The following is a 12612-nucleotide window of genomic DNA, read 5'->3' on the forward strand; positions in this document are numbered from 1 at the left end:
AACTTCTCTCCCTTTAGTCTGGTGCATGTTTTAGATATCCTGCAGCATGGTATGTTCTGGAAGCTTGAGGCTTTACCAAGGGATGACTTGCACTTGGCCAACGCCACCCACCCTACACTCATTTTCTTCATTGGTCCTATCTTATAAAAGATAAGGAATGTTTGAACATCAGTGTCAAAGAGCCCTTCACCCTCCATCCACCCGGCTCTGCTCTCCTAGCTCCTTCTGAGTCTTGCCAGATGGAGGATGGATAAGATAACATTTTCTTATTGTCACTAGGCAGAGCTATACCAGAGATACTCTATCTAAAATTAAAAGGTTTCATAGACCAAAGACACCACCCCACCATCCCAGCCCAGCCCATACTTGTTACCTCCTGAAGTGCATGTCTGAATTTAATGTCCATAGTTATAATATTGACAGATAAGGCAAAACAGGCAGGACACCAGCAGCTTTGTTTTCCTAAAATGGGGAAGAATTTCTTTTAAGGAGCCGCTTATTAAAATGCGAATGAGGTCTTTGGTTGTACTCAGTACTGAAAGCGAGCTGAATAGAAACTGAATCTCGAGCTGAGAGTTTCCAGAGACTTCTCTAAGCTGTGGCTTTGCGCTCTGTGGAAGCTGGTCCAACAGGAAAGGAAGCCTTGGTTTCCGATCTCTGCTGATTCAGTCTAGGGCTCCGGAGAGTAGCTCCAGACAGGAGATCTTATCAGGCCTGGAAAAGCGAAATCTGCTGTGGTCCTGCTTCCTTAGGCTGGAAAGGGAAATCACCCTTTTCAACCCCTTTTGGCTCCTTACTGCTGGCGTCTCAAATTCGTTCCTTACCTCAGTTTTCTGAGCCTCTGGGGATGGTTCTGAGGATCAACAGGCCCTGTATCCTAAGGAAGCTCCATCTCCCATAAGGTTTTAATTTCTCCATGACTTGGTGCCATTTGCTATACCTGTATTCACAATGAGTGGTGGGACCACCGCCACTCATTACTGCCTGCCAATGAAATGCAGCATTAAAGTACATCCCACTAGGTGAGCCAGAACTCTTGATACAGTTTTCTACAGACATTATGGATTCAAATTCTACTGAATCATGAACAAAGTGTATGGCCTTTAAATCATCCACTCTGGGGAATTTATGTGAGTTTTTGTTGTTGTTGCTAACTACATGCCTGAGTTAGAAGAATTTTCACCAAGTTTTTTTTTTTAAATGCATTTTCTGTAAAATACAAACTTATATACACACAATGCTGAAAATATATTCTCAAGACACTCTTTTTAAAAATAGATTTTATTTATTTTTATTTTATATACATGACTGTTTGCCTGCATACATGTAAGTATACTATATGTGTGCCTATTGCCCGGGAAGGCCAGAAGAGAGAGTCAGATCCTTTGGAACTGGAGTTACAGGTGGTTGTTAGCCATCATGTAGATGCTGGGAATCAAACCTGGGTCCTCTGCAACAGCAGCCAGTGCTCTTAACTTCTGAGCCATCTTTCGGGTCCCAGTTCTTATTTTTATCTTCTTGTTTTACTAAACTCTGAAATAGATACAATTTCCCAGAACAATTTTTCCTTTTACATTCTCTTGACATGTCTATGTTTTATGTCTGTTTTTCTGTATGTTGTTCTGATATAAAGACATCTAATTTTAATAAATTATTTAGGCATCTATATTGTTATCATTAGATAATATTTCTCTTTGTTCATTTAATATATTAGACATGTTTTCTTTGAACCTCTGTACCTTCAAATGCATTTTAAATTGCTTGGACAAATGACATGGTGGTTGTCAAGCATAAAAAGCAACATTTTCTCTGTATTATTATGGTCAAAAATGGGGAAATACATGGAAAATTAAGAGATGGTAATTTGCTCAAGACCACGGAGAGAGGAAGTAACAAACAAAGATTTAAATATATTTCCTCTGCACTTACTAACAGCTAAGGTGGAATACTATGGTTTTTATTGTTATTTATTTATTTATTTTTGGTCTTTTTGAGACAGGGTCTCCACGTAGCCCCAGCTGGCCTGGAACTCACTATGTAGACCAGGCTGGCCTTGAACTCACAGAGATCTGCCTGCCTCTGCCTCCCGAGTGCTGGGATTAAAGGCGTGCTGCAACATGCCTGGCAGAATATTATGTTTTAATTTAAACAAACTATTCTAGGTATTGATCATAGCCTAATCCCTAATAATTGACTAGAAATATTTTCTGCTTTTCTTTCATCATTTTTAGGGGCTATGTAGCCCCAAGATTTTGGGATATTTAAAGTTTCAATTACAGTTTTATTTGTGTTTAAATTAGTATTCAAAATAACAAGGTTCATGGTAGCATTTCCATGCATACTTGATTTCTGTTGATCCCCTTCACCCTGCTCCCCACCCATCCCCTCATGTCTCTTCCCTACTTTCATGAAAATGCTTATTATTGGCATCTTCTGTGGTATATCATCTTATTGGAGACTATTGCATTGTCTATGAAAATGTGAAGAACTTTGAAGATTTCAAAAAGATACTGTGAAAGAAGACTGGAAGAAAAGTAAGGAGCCACATCAAAAAGATGAGGGCCAAGCATAGCGGCACATACTTGCAATCTCAGTTCTCAGGAAGCTGAGGCAGGAAGAGCACCACAAATTCAAGGCCAGCCTGGGCTATGCAATGTGAGCCTGTCTCCAAAAAAGAAAAAAAAAAGTTGTGTTAAGGGAGTAGATTCTGAAATTAAATGAATAATTTCCAGATTAATAATCAATATTAGCTGTGTCATGGTTTGAAACGTCAATGTTTCCCACAGGCTCATACTTTGAGCCTTGCTCCCCAACTGGTGGGGGTTGTAGAACCTTTAAAGTGGGGTCTATCAGAGGAAGTAGATCACTGAGGTGAGTCCTTGGAGTCTAATATCCCTGTGTCCTTCTGGCCAAGCTCTTTGTTTCCTGATCCACCAAATATGCCACGAGCTCCCAATGCCACTAGCAGCTGACAGGCACCACACCTTCACCATGATGGACTGATGCTCTCTGAAATGGTGAAGCAGAATTAATCTTTTTCCTTTAAGTTATTCTTTTGAGCATATTTAGTCTCAGCAACACAAAAGAAACTAATAAAGAAAGTTGGTACTGAGAAGAGGAATCGCTGTTGTGTTAAACTCAACCACATGGTTCTTAGGTCTTTGGAACTGGTTTGCAGGAGGAATGTGGAAGAATTCAGAGCTGCAAGTTAAAAATCCTGAGAATGCTGTAAGTGAAGCTAAATAGACTATTCTGGTAGGCGTTTGAAGAAAAGTTTGCTTATAAATACATGAACAGTCAAGATTGCATTCATGAGGTTTCAGATAGAAACAAGGACGGTATCAGGAATCAGCCTCCAGCCATTCACAAAGAATCTGTCTGTACTCTCCCAATAGCCTGAAGTTTTAAGTAAAGCTGAATTCAAAAATAATAAGCTGATTTATTTGGCAGAGGAAATTTCAAGATAGTACACCATTGGGGCTGTGGCATGGTTACTACCTGATGCCAGTAACCGGATTTACAGTGTAGGCATACAAACAGCGGACTGGAAAAATACAAAAAACATGCAGTTGGGTGAAGAAAAGAGCATGGGTGCAGCATTTAAAGTTACAGACAAGGTCATGAACAAAAGCCATTGCTAAAGAAATTAGCATCATTAAAGAGAAACCTCAAACCTTGTACTTGGAGAGGAGAAACGTCACTCTGAGGGCCAGACCTCACCCATTTAAGGCTTAGAGTGTGAAACTGAGAACCCATTCTGAAGAATTTTATTTGAAAAGACCATGCCACTACCAGACAGGCACTGTGCTTGAACAGGGCTGCCTAGGGAGGTGTTTTCCCCAGTCCAATCTCACAAGTACTCAGGCCACTGCAGCCACGGTTCAGGGGGTTCTTGGCTACCTCTTGCACTGTCAGCGGAACTTGGCTTCATCCACACGGTGCTGGCTTTGCTAGCATCCAGATTTCCAAAGTTCCTAGACCATTCGGACTAGAGCCTTGAGATCCAGTAATGAATAGCAGAGTTAGATTTCCTGTGGGATTCTCCTAACAGAGCTATGCATGAAGCTGTGAAGGGGGAGCCTAAACTGCAGCAAAGTCCCCAGGATGCTGTACCTGCCAGGAACGTGGGACACCTGCTACGGAAAGTTTCAGTCACCAAGTGGAGCCAGCACAGGAGAGGAGTCATGTGTGTGGCAAATCTCAAGGCTCTGGGGGCAGGGCTGCCAAAACTGTTGGAACGCAATTCATATCAGCACTGTCTCAAATGCTACAAAAGTGCTTACAGAGTGTATTTTTCTGAGTTTTTGTCCTTGCTTTAGCCCAATCCTTCCTTATCAAGACCCCGTTCCCTTTTAGAATGGAAATGGTTACTCTGTACCATTGTATATTGGAATTCAATAATTTCTCTTTTGATTTTACAAGGGTCTCCAGCTAACAGTTTGCCTTAGGTATAGGAAGAAATTTCCTTGGACTTTTGAACAGTATGGGAATGATTAAGATTATGGGAGCTCTTGATGTTGGATTTCATGCAACTTGCATTTGAGATGGTCATGACCCTTTCAGGACAGAAGTGGAATGTTGCAGATGGAATCTACAGTCTCCCCCATAGGTTCATGCTTTGTACCCTGTTCCCCAGTTGGCTTGTAGTATTTTGAACATATTTTTAGGGGTAGGGCCTCACTTGAGGAAGCGGGTTACAGGGGTGGGTCCTTGAGATAGGTGATCCCTGGCTCTTTCCAGTCTAGCTTTTTGCCTCCTGATCTTTCAAGATGTGAATCAGCTGTGCACATGCAACTACTGTCACTGAGGGAGCCACCCCAGCCACCATGGCCTCCCCACCATGATGGACTGATAGCCCCTGAAACTGTGGACCAAAATAAATCCTTCCTCCCTTAAGTTGTTCTGTCAGGTATATTTACTCACAGAAATGCAAACATAACTAATGTACTTAAGAATAGGGCAAGTCAGCATCTCAGAACAGAAAACTGACCCATCTTCACTTCCAACATCCCAGCCATCTGTTCCACAACAAACAATTTAATTGTAAAAATAGTAAGTGGGCATGTCTGGACACTGCATCTGGACAATAATTAATGTGGTGCAGAACTACCCATGTCTAGTCAGATGCATTGCTCTCCAGAAGGTGGCGAGACATCAGAGCTCCACATGCACTGGAGGAAGAAATGGAACGCTCACTTCAATCTTTGACTTCTATTTGGTGAACTCTTTCCTACATGAAGGAATAGCATGACTTGGGTTCCAAAAGATTGGAACAACTGTTCCCTTTTATAAATATCAGAAATAGGAAGTTGGCAATTGGAAAACAATCAACAAAAAATATAGGTCATTTAAAAATAGAAATAGGAAGTTGAGAAAGACTTTATAGATTAGAAACTACACAGTGTTCTTTCGGTTGATCCTGGTAAAAGCAGTGCTGTTTACTTCTTGACTAGATATTGCCAGAAATTGGATAATTTCTGATGCTTTTTACAAGCAATAAAACTTTGCCAACACACAGTCATATCTTCTTTCACCTTTTGAGCAAAGAACTTGTAAATGCTCACACAATATTTCTAATAGTCTAGTGCCCAAAACATGAAAGGCAGTGCTTTCTTACTCATTGGGCACTCAGTCAGGAGCAAAGAAATTCTGTCAGTGAATACTCTTTATCACCTTTGCTGATAGCTGGAAGGAAGTCTTTAGACATTTCTCTAGATCGGGCAGTAAAAGTCAAAGGAATTGCAACTTTCAGCAGCAATCGAGAGTGCCAAGTTCATACATAGCTGAAAGATGTTTAACCTTTTTTAAAAAATAGTTTATTTATTTTTTTATTTTATGTGTATGAGTGTATTGCTTGCATAAGTACACCTGTATCATGCAAAAACCACAGAGGTCAGAAGAGGGCATCGGATCCCCTGGAACTGGAGTCACAGATGGTTGTTAGCCACCACGTGGGTGCTGGGAATCAAACCAGGGTCCTCCTGCAAGAGCAGCCAGTGCTCTTAACTGCTGAGCCATGTCTCCAGCCTCCAAGATGTTTAATCTTGAATTAAGCAAATGGAAATATGATTGACAGAGAAACTACAGGAAGTACCTGTTCTATACCAAGACCAAACTCTTGATACTTCTACAAAATCTGAAGGCAGTTTATCAGTGTGTCTGTGAGTGTGGCACATGTGTGTGGTGTATGTATGTGTACATGTGTAAGTGGGCACACGCTCCTGTGGTGCAAAGAGGCCAGAGGAGGATGTCAGGTGTCTTGCTTCCTCACTCACCATATTCTCTTCAAACTGGGTCTCTCACTAAACCTGGAGCTGGGCTGGTTACCACAACTCAGGGGTTATAGGTGTGCATGTGACCACACCCACTTTTCTTTCTTGATGTATCTACATTTATTTAAATAAAACATATATATGAAAACTAATTTTGTGAGCTAATGACTATGATCAAATGGACTTGTTTAACAACAGAATATTAAAAGGGTTAGCTTTGAGAGCAATAGGCCAAAAATTAACTAGTTAGTGCATTTCTTAGCTGCTTCTTAGTCTATTTTCTGTTCCTGTAATGCTGAATAATTTATAAAGAAACAATGTTGTACCTAGCCTATGATTCTAGTCCAAGAGCATGGAGCAAGTGAGGGCCTCCTGCTGCTTCAATCCACAGCCAAGGTGCAAGGGCAAACAGTCACATGAAAGGGGGCAAAGCTCCAGGGTCAGCCTCACTTCCAGACAATACATTCTTCTATTGTTTTGGTTTAGATTTATGACAGGGTCACTATGTAGCACAAGGTGCCCTGGAATTGTAATTCCGCTACCTCAGACTTCCAAGTGCTGGAATTATAGATGTGTACCAAGCCTAGCTAAAACAAGCCACTCTTGCAATAACTAATCCAATGCCTCTTCCCTCCCCCCTTTTTTATTGATTTTTTTTGAGAATTTCATGCAATATATTTTGATTATATTTAGATCCCTTTATCTATTTGCCACATCCCCTCCCTACCCCTGCCCAATTTCATGTGCTCTATTATATATATTATATATGTATAATTATATTAAGGCCTATAGAGTCAAATTTGTGTCCCAAACTGTCCTTTGGTGTGGAGCCTGGTTAACCTATCAAGAGTCAACAGATGAGGCTTTGCCTACCCCACTGTCCCCTGTAGCCACTTGCTGTCAGCCATGGTCAACCCCACCATGTTCTTCTACATTATGGTCAATGATGAGCCTTTGGGTCATGTCTCCTTTGAGCTGGTACAGACAAAGTGCCAAAGACAGCAAGAAGCTTTCATGCTCTGAGCACTGGAAAGAAAGGATTTGGCCATAAATTCCTTTCACAGAATTATTCCAGGATTCATGTGCCAGGGTGGTGACTTCACACCCATAATGGCACTGGCAGCAAGTGCATCCATGGTAAGAAATTCGAGGATGAGAACTCATCCTGAAGCACACATGTTCTGCTATCTTTCCATGGCAAATGCTGGACCAAAACCAAGTGGTTCCCAGTTCTGGATCTGCACTGACAAGACTGAGTGGCTAGATGGCAAACACGTGGCCATCCAGAAGGTGAAAGAAGGCATGAGCATTGTGGAAGCCATGGAGCGCTTCAGGTCCAGGAACAACAGCAAGACCAACAAGAAGATCACCACCGCCGACTGTGGACAGCTCTGATACTGTTGACTTGTGTGCATCTTAACCACCAGACCATTCCTTCTGTAGCTCAGGAGTGCACCCTCCGCCCCATCTGCTCGCAGCATCCCATAGTCTCTGTGCTCTCACTGCAGTTCTTTGGGTTCCATATTCTCCTTCTTCCCGTCCAAGTGTAGCTGGATTGCAGAGTTAAGTTTATGGTTATGAATAGAAACTAAATAGGGAAAAAGAGTCAACAGATGAATGAGTCAGTGAAATATGCCAAATGCAAATGATGGACTATTATAAAGGAAGGGAATTCAAACACACGCAAAAACTTGGATAAATCTTGAGGACATGCAATGGACCTGTGTGGTAAGTTCTGGAATGTATATTACCTAAATAAAAAATGGGGAGAGTTGCTGATTCTGGTGAAAGAGGCTCCCCCACTTAGCAGCTGAGAAGAGACCACAGTGTGTCATGAGCACTCTTGGGAAAAATGACTCCCACTTCAGAAGTGGAGGGGGTGGTGAGGGTTTGTGATGGCTGTCTCTTTCATTAGACAGGGCCTTCCTGGGTCCAGCCAGGATCTGAATGCTCAGAGAAAGTGAGCATTTGAGTCCAAACAGAAACAGGAAGTCCCAGGGGCCTGTGGAGAGGGAATGCACTCACTTGAGAAGCCCACCCTTCATTCTCCCTAAGTTCTGGATGGTTCTAATTACATCCTGAAACATAATATCAGCAGTCTCCATCTGAACATATCCTCTGTGTGGGGTAATTACAAACAATTCAGAATTATTTTAAGACTTGGAACATATCACATTGCCAACAAGCAAGGTTCACGTCCACCCTAATGGCTGAAGAGACGAAAGTGGCTCTTTTGTATATTATTTATGAGGTTTGGCATATCTGAAAAAATGCAACATGCTGAAGTCATACTATTATGCATAATATCGTGAAATTCCTTATTAAAACGGCATGCTGTCAGTCACACAAGGTGTGCATGTTGATACCCAGAACTGTGCATCATCAGACCAGGCTGAACTATCACCTAACAGAATGGGAATAGGGAACAGGAAGGAGGCCCCTAACTTCTGCTCAGCTCTACCTGTGGGCCTGCCTTCAGAAGTTCTTTATGGAAGTCTTTCGTGGAGCCTCTTGACATTTTGATGCAGTAATTGTTATTCTTTGTTAATCATTCAGTGAGGAGAACTGAGGCTTGTGATGTTGAATCAATTGACCACAGCTTTGGAGCTAAGAGAGACTCATTTCCGGTCCACACCTGATTGAGTCCAACCCTGCCACTATACATGTATTTTTTGAAGATGAAAATAGTATACAAGAGCAGGGCGTGCTGACGCATACCTTTAGTCCCAGCACTCAGAAGGCAGAGGCAGGCAGATCTTTGTGAGTTCGAATCCAGCCTGGTCTACATTGTGATTTCCAGGCCAGCTGGGGCTACAGGGAGACTCTGTCTCAAAAAGACCAAAAAAAAAAAAAAAAAAAAAATGGTATACAAGGAGAAGAGCAGTGTGGATCAACCAAAAACAACGTCTGGTCCATGTGCGATTTCAAGTCTTCTAAGCCACATTAGAAAAGACTTTAAGGAGGCTGGGGCGAGACCTCAGTCCATGCAAATAGGAAGACCTGAGTTCTATACCCAGAAGCCATGTAAAAAAGTTACGTGGGATGGTGTGCATTTGTAATCCCAATGATGGAAGGTAGAGCCAAGTAATCCCTGGGGCTTGCTGGCCAACTAGTCTAGCCTACTTAGTGAGTACCAGACTCTATCTCAAAAACAAAACAAAAGAATAAAAGGTGGGCAGAGACTAAGGAACAACCCCAGGCTGTTCTTTGTCTTCTACGTGCACCTGCACACACACATGCACACACATACACATGCACACACACACATGCACATATGCACACAGATTTTTAAAGGCACTACATACCATATGTGGTGGCACGTGTAAGAGTATGAGGTAGACGGTTCTAGATACCTACACTCATTTTCTCATAGTAAGACTTTGAAATCCAGTCTGTGTTTCCCATTTACAGCTCATCTTAATCAGGACTGTGTTTCAGATGCTCAGCTGCCAGGTGTGGTTCATGGCTGTCAAGTTTAACAGTGACATAGTAAGGACTTCTTATAGCTTATATCCCACTTATGAATTTAATCACTGTCATGTTGCCCTTAGCCAAATTGTTTATTAAAATATTGACCAGATACACCCCTTAAAAGATTAAGTAATAATTGCCACAGGACCCAGAAATCCCTGAAAGTATCTACTTAAGAGAAATGAAATGAAAACAAAGATCTAAAAATAGAAGAAAAACTGCATGGAAATGTTCACATCAGCATTATTTGAATGACAAAAAAAAAATTGGAAGGAACTCGAGTTCATTAACCAATGAGTGGAAAAGTATAAAACATGACGTCCATGGAGTAGAATATTATTAAACAATAAAAAAGAGTAGAATACCAATACCTAGCAACACAGTAATAAACATGGAAACCATTATGCTAAGTGAGAAAAGCCAGTCTCAAAAGATCACATATTGTATGGTTCCACTTATATGAAATATTCAAACTATGCAAACTTCTAGACTAAAAGTCCACTAGTGGTTTCCTAGAGCTGGTGAGGCTGGGCTGTCAGGAAGAGGAGTGACTGTAGTAAGTATAGGGTTTCTTTTTGGAAACAACAATAGTTTCAAAATTGATGTGGTGATGTTTCTGCATGTTCTAAAAACCACTGACTTGTATGATATGAAACAGGCAAATCATAGAGTATAGGATTTAGATCTCAATGAAGCTGTTACTGTAATTAAATAAATAAACAAACCCATTTGAACACTAATAAAAAAATAGACTGTCAAGAAAGGCAAAGGCTCAAACAGAAATTTCCAAATGGATATTTAGATTTCTAACCCGTCTCTGCTGTTTCCAACCCTCCTGCTCTACCCTGACATTCCTGCATTCCCAACACTACCAACCAACAAACCTCTCAGGAGGACAGACGTCGGGAAGAGCTTTGTCCCACTATTTCTACCCTAGAAAAGCAGACAGGGAGAAAAACAAACAAGGTAAAGTCACAGTAAATAGTGTTAACCTGGAGCACCCATGCAGAGCCACAGAATGCGCCAGGAAAACAAGGTCAACAGTTTCGTAGACCCTCCAGTGCAGACAGCCTACCAGAAGACTTGATGAACATTATTTGTCATGGCTTATTTTTAGTGGCTTATTACACTGAGTTGTGGGGACCCTATTTTCTGTTTAAATCTTTCCATTTTGCTGTGTTTTCTGAGACAGGTTCTCATTTTGTAGCCCATGCTGGCCTGGAACTCAGGCTATCCTTCTTCCTCAGCCTCCCATGTGCTGGGATTAGAGGTATGAGCCATCACACACAGCCTTCTTTTCAAGTACTCTTAAGTACAAATCACATCTAATTTTCAGAATTTTGCCTATTCTAAAAACCATCCTGTTTATGGGTCAATAGTTTCCAGATTTCCCACTCCCCTACTTTTTAAAAATAAATAGGACAACTCTAGTCTCACGGGCTTTTCATACTTCCTTAATCCCTCAATAAAAGGGGTCTGGCAAACAAAACGCTGTCACAATCCAGTACCACACATGTGGACCAAGAAATATTCACCAATGTTCTTACTGTGCTTCACATAAAAGAAACTATCCATGTGCCAATCAAAAGCCAAAAGATTAAACATACCAATTCTCTATACTATGAAACACTACACAGCTTTAAACATGAATGTGCTGTGTTATGCACACTCATATAGCTGGATTTCAAAAGCAATTTTGAGCCACAGAAGGAAATCAGGGGACTGGAGAGATGGCTCAGCTGTTAGGAGTGCTGGCTGCTCTTGCAGAGGATGGGGGTTAGATCCCAGCACCCAAATGGCAGCAAACAACCATTGGTAACTCCAGTTCCATGGGTCAGATGCCCTCTTCTGGCCTCCACAGGAGTTGCACAATATCAGTGCACTTACATACATGACTACAAAACACTCATACACATAAAATAAAAAAAAATTATAATCAAATAATTTTTTCAAGAAGAAATAAATTATCCACTGTGATTTCATATACATTCCCCAATCAGGCAAAGCTAACTACAGTATTTACATGTACATGTGCACACACACACACACACACACACACACACACACACACCAAAAGCAGGTCAGGATCAACACAAAATTCTGGACGGTGTTTACCTGGTGGGATTGGGAGTAAGGAATCATGTCCAGCTGGCTGGGACACAAGAGAAGTTTTGGGGGCACTGATGACCATCTGTTCTTGGCACAGAAGGTGGTTTAAAAGCTGCTGGCATACTATGCTGTTGAAACACATACTGGGTGTACATTTTATAGTGAAATAAGGGTACACACTCTAGCTGGTGAAACTGCAGCTATCACTTTATGCACACACAGTACTCTGCTTTCTTGCTCTGTAACAGATCGTGCATTTGATGGATTCTGAAATCTAGGACTATTTAAAATATACAAATTCCTTAGTTCACAAGGAGGGCTGCAGGCAGCAAGCTGGAGCCCACCACCCACCCAACCCTGAGTTCTCACCTGGTCCAGGGCCCATCAGGCTATGAACGTGAGGCAGGCAAGCAAGGAGATGTGAACCCAGGCCTGGATCCAGTCTTCAGCCCAGCTTTCTCCTAGGACATCAGAACTCCCAGAGAATGAGAGTAGAGCCCTACTAGCACCCGGTGAGAGCATGGCCAGAGCTGTCAGGCAAGGGTGGGAGGTTGGGGAGGGGTGTGTGTTTGTCTCAGAAGGATTTTCCCTCTCCTCCTGGTAGTCCAGCCTGATGGATTCCTAGTGCCCACATGCCAGCCAGCTATAGTCACTTCAGATACAACAACTGCACTGTCTCCCAAAATACTCTGAAAAGAAATGACAATTCCTAGAGGAACGTCTCCACCCACGGGAGAACAGCTTTTTTTTTTTTTTATTT

At 41.8% G+C, this 12612-nt stretch overlaps 1 pseudogene; it reads left to right on the forward strand.

The window, feature by feature from the left end:
* Nucleotides 1-7178: 7178 nt before the first annotated feature.
* Nucleotides 7179-7667, forward strand: LOC103724633 (annotated as a pseudogene).
* The last annotated feature ends 4945 nt before the right edge of the window (nucleotides 7668-12612 follow it).

Source organism: Nannospalax galili, unplaced genomic scaffold, assembly GCF_000622305.1.
Source record: "Nannospalax galili isolate Female #2095 unplaced genomic scaffold, S.galili_v1.0 scaffold207, whole genome shotgun sequence".
Taxonomy (NCBI): Eukaryota; Metazoa; Chordata; class Mammalia; order Rodentia; family Spalacidae; genus Nannospalax; species Nannospalax galili.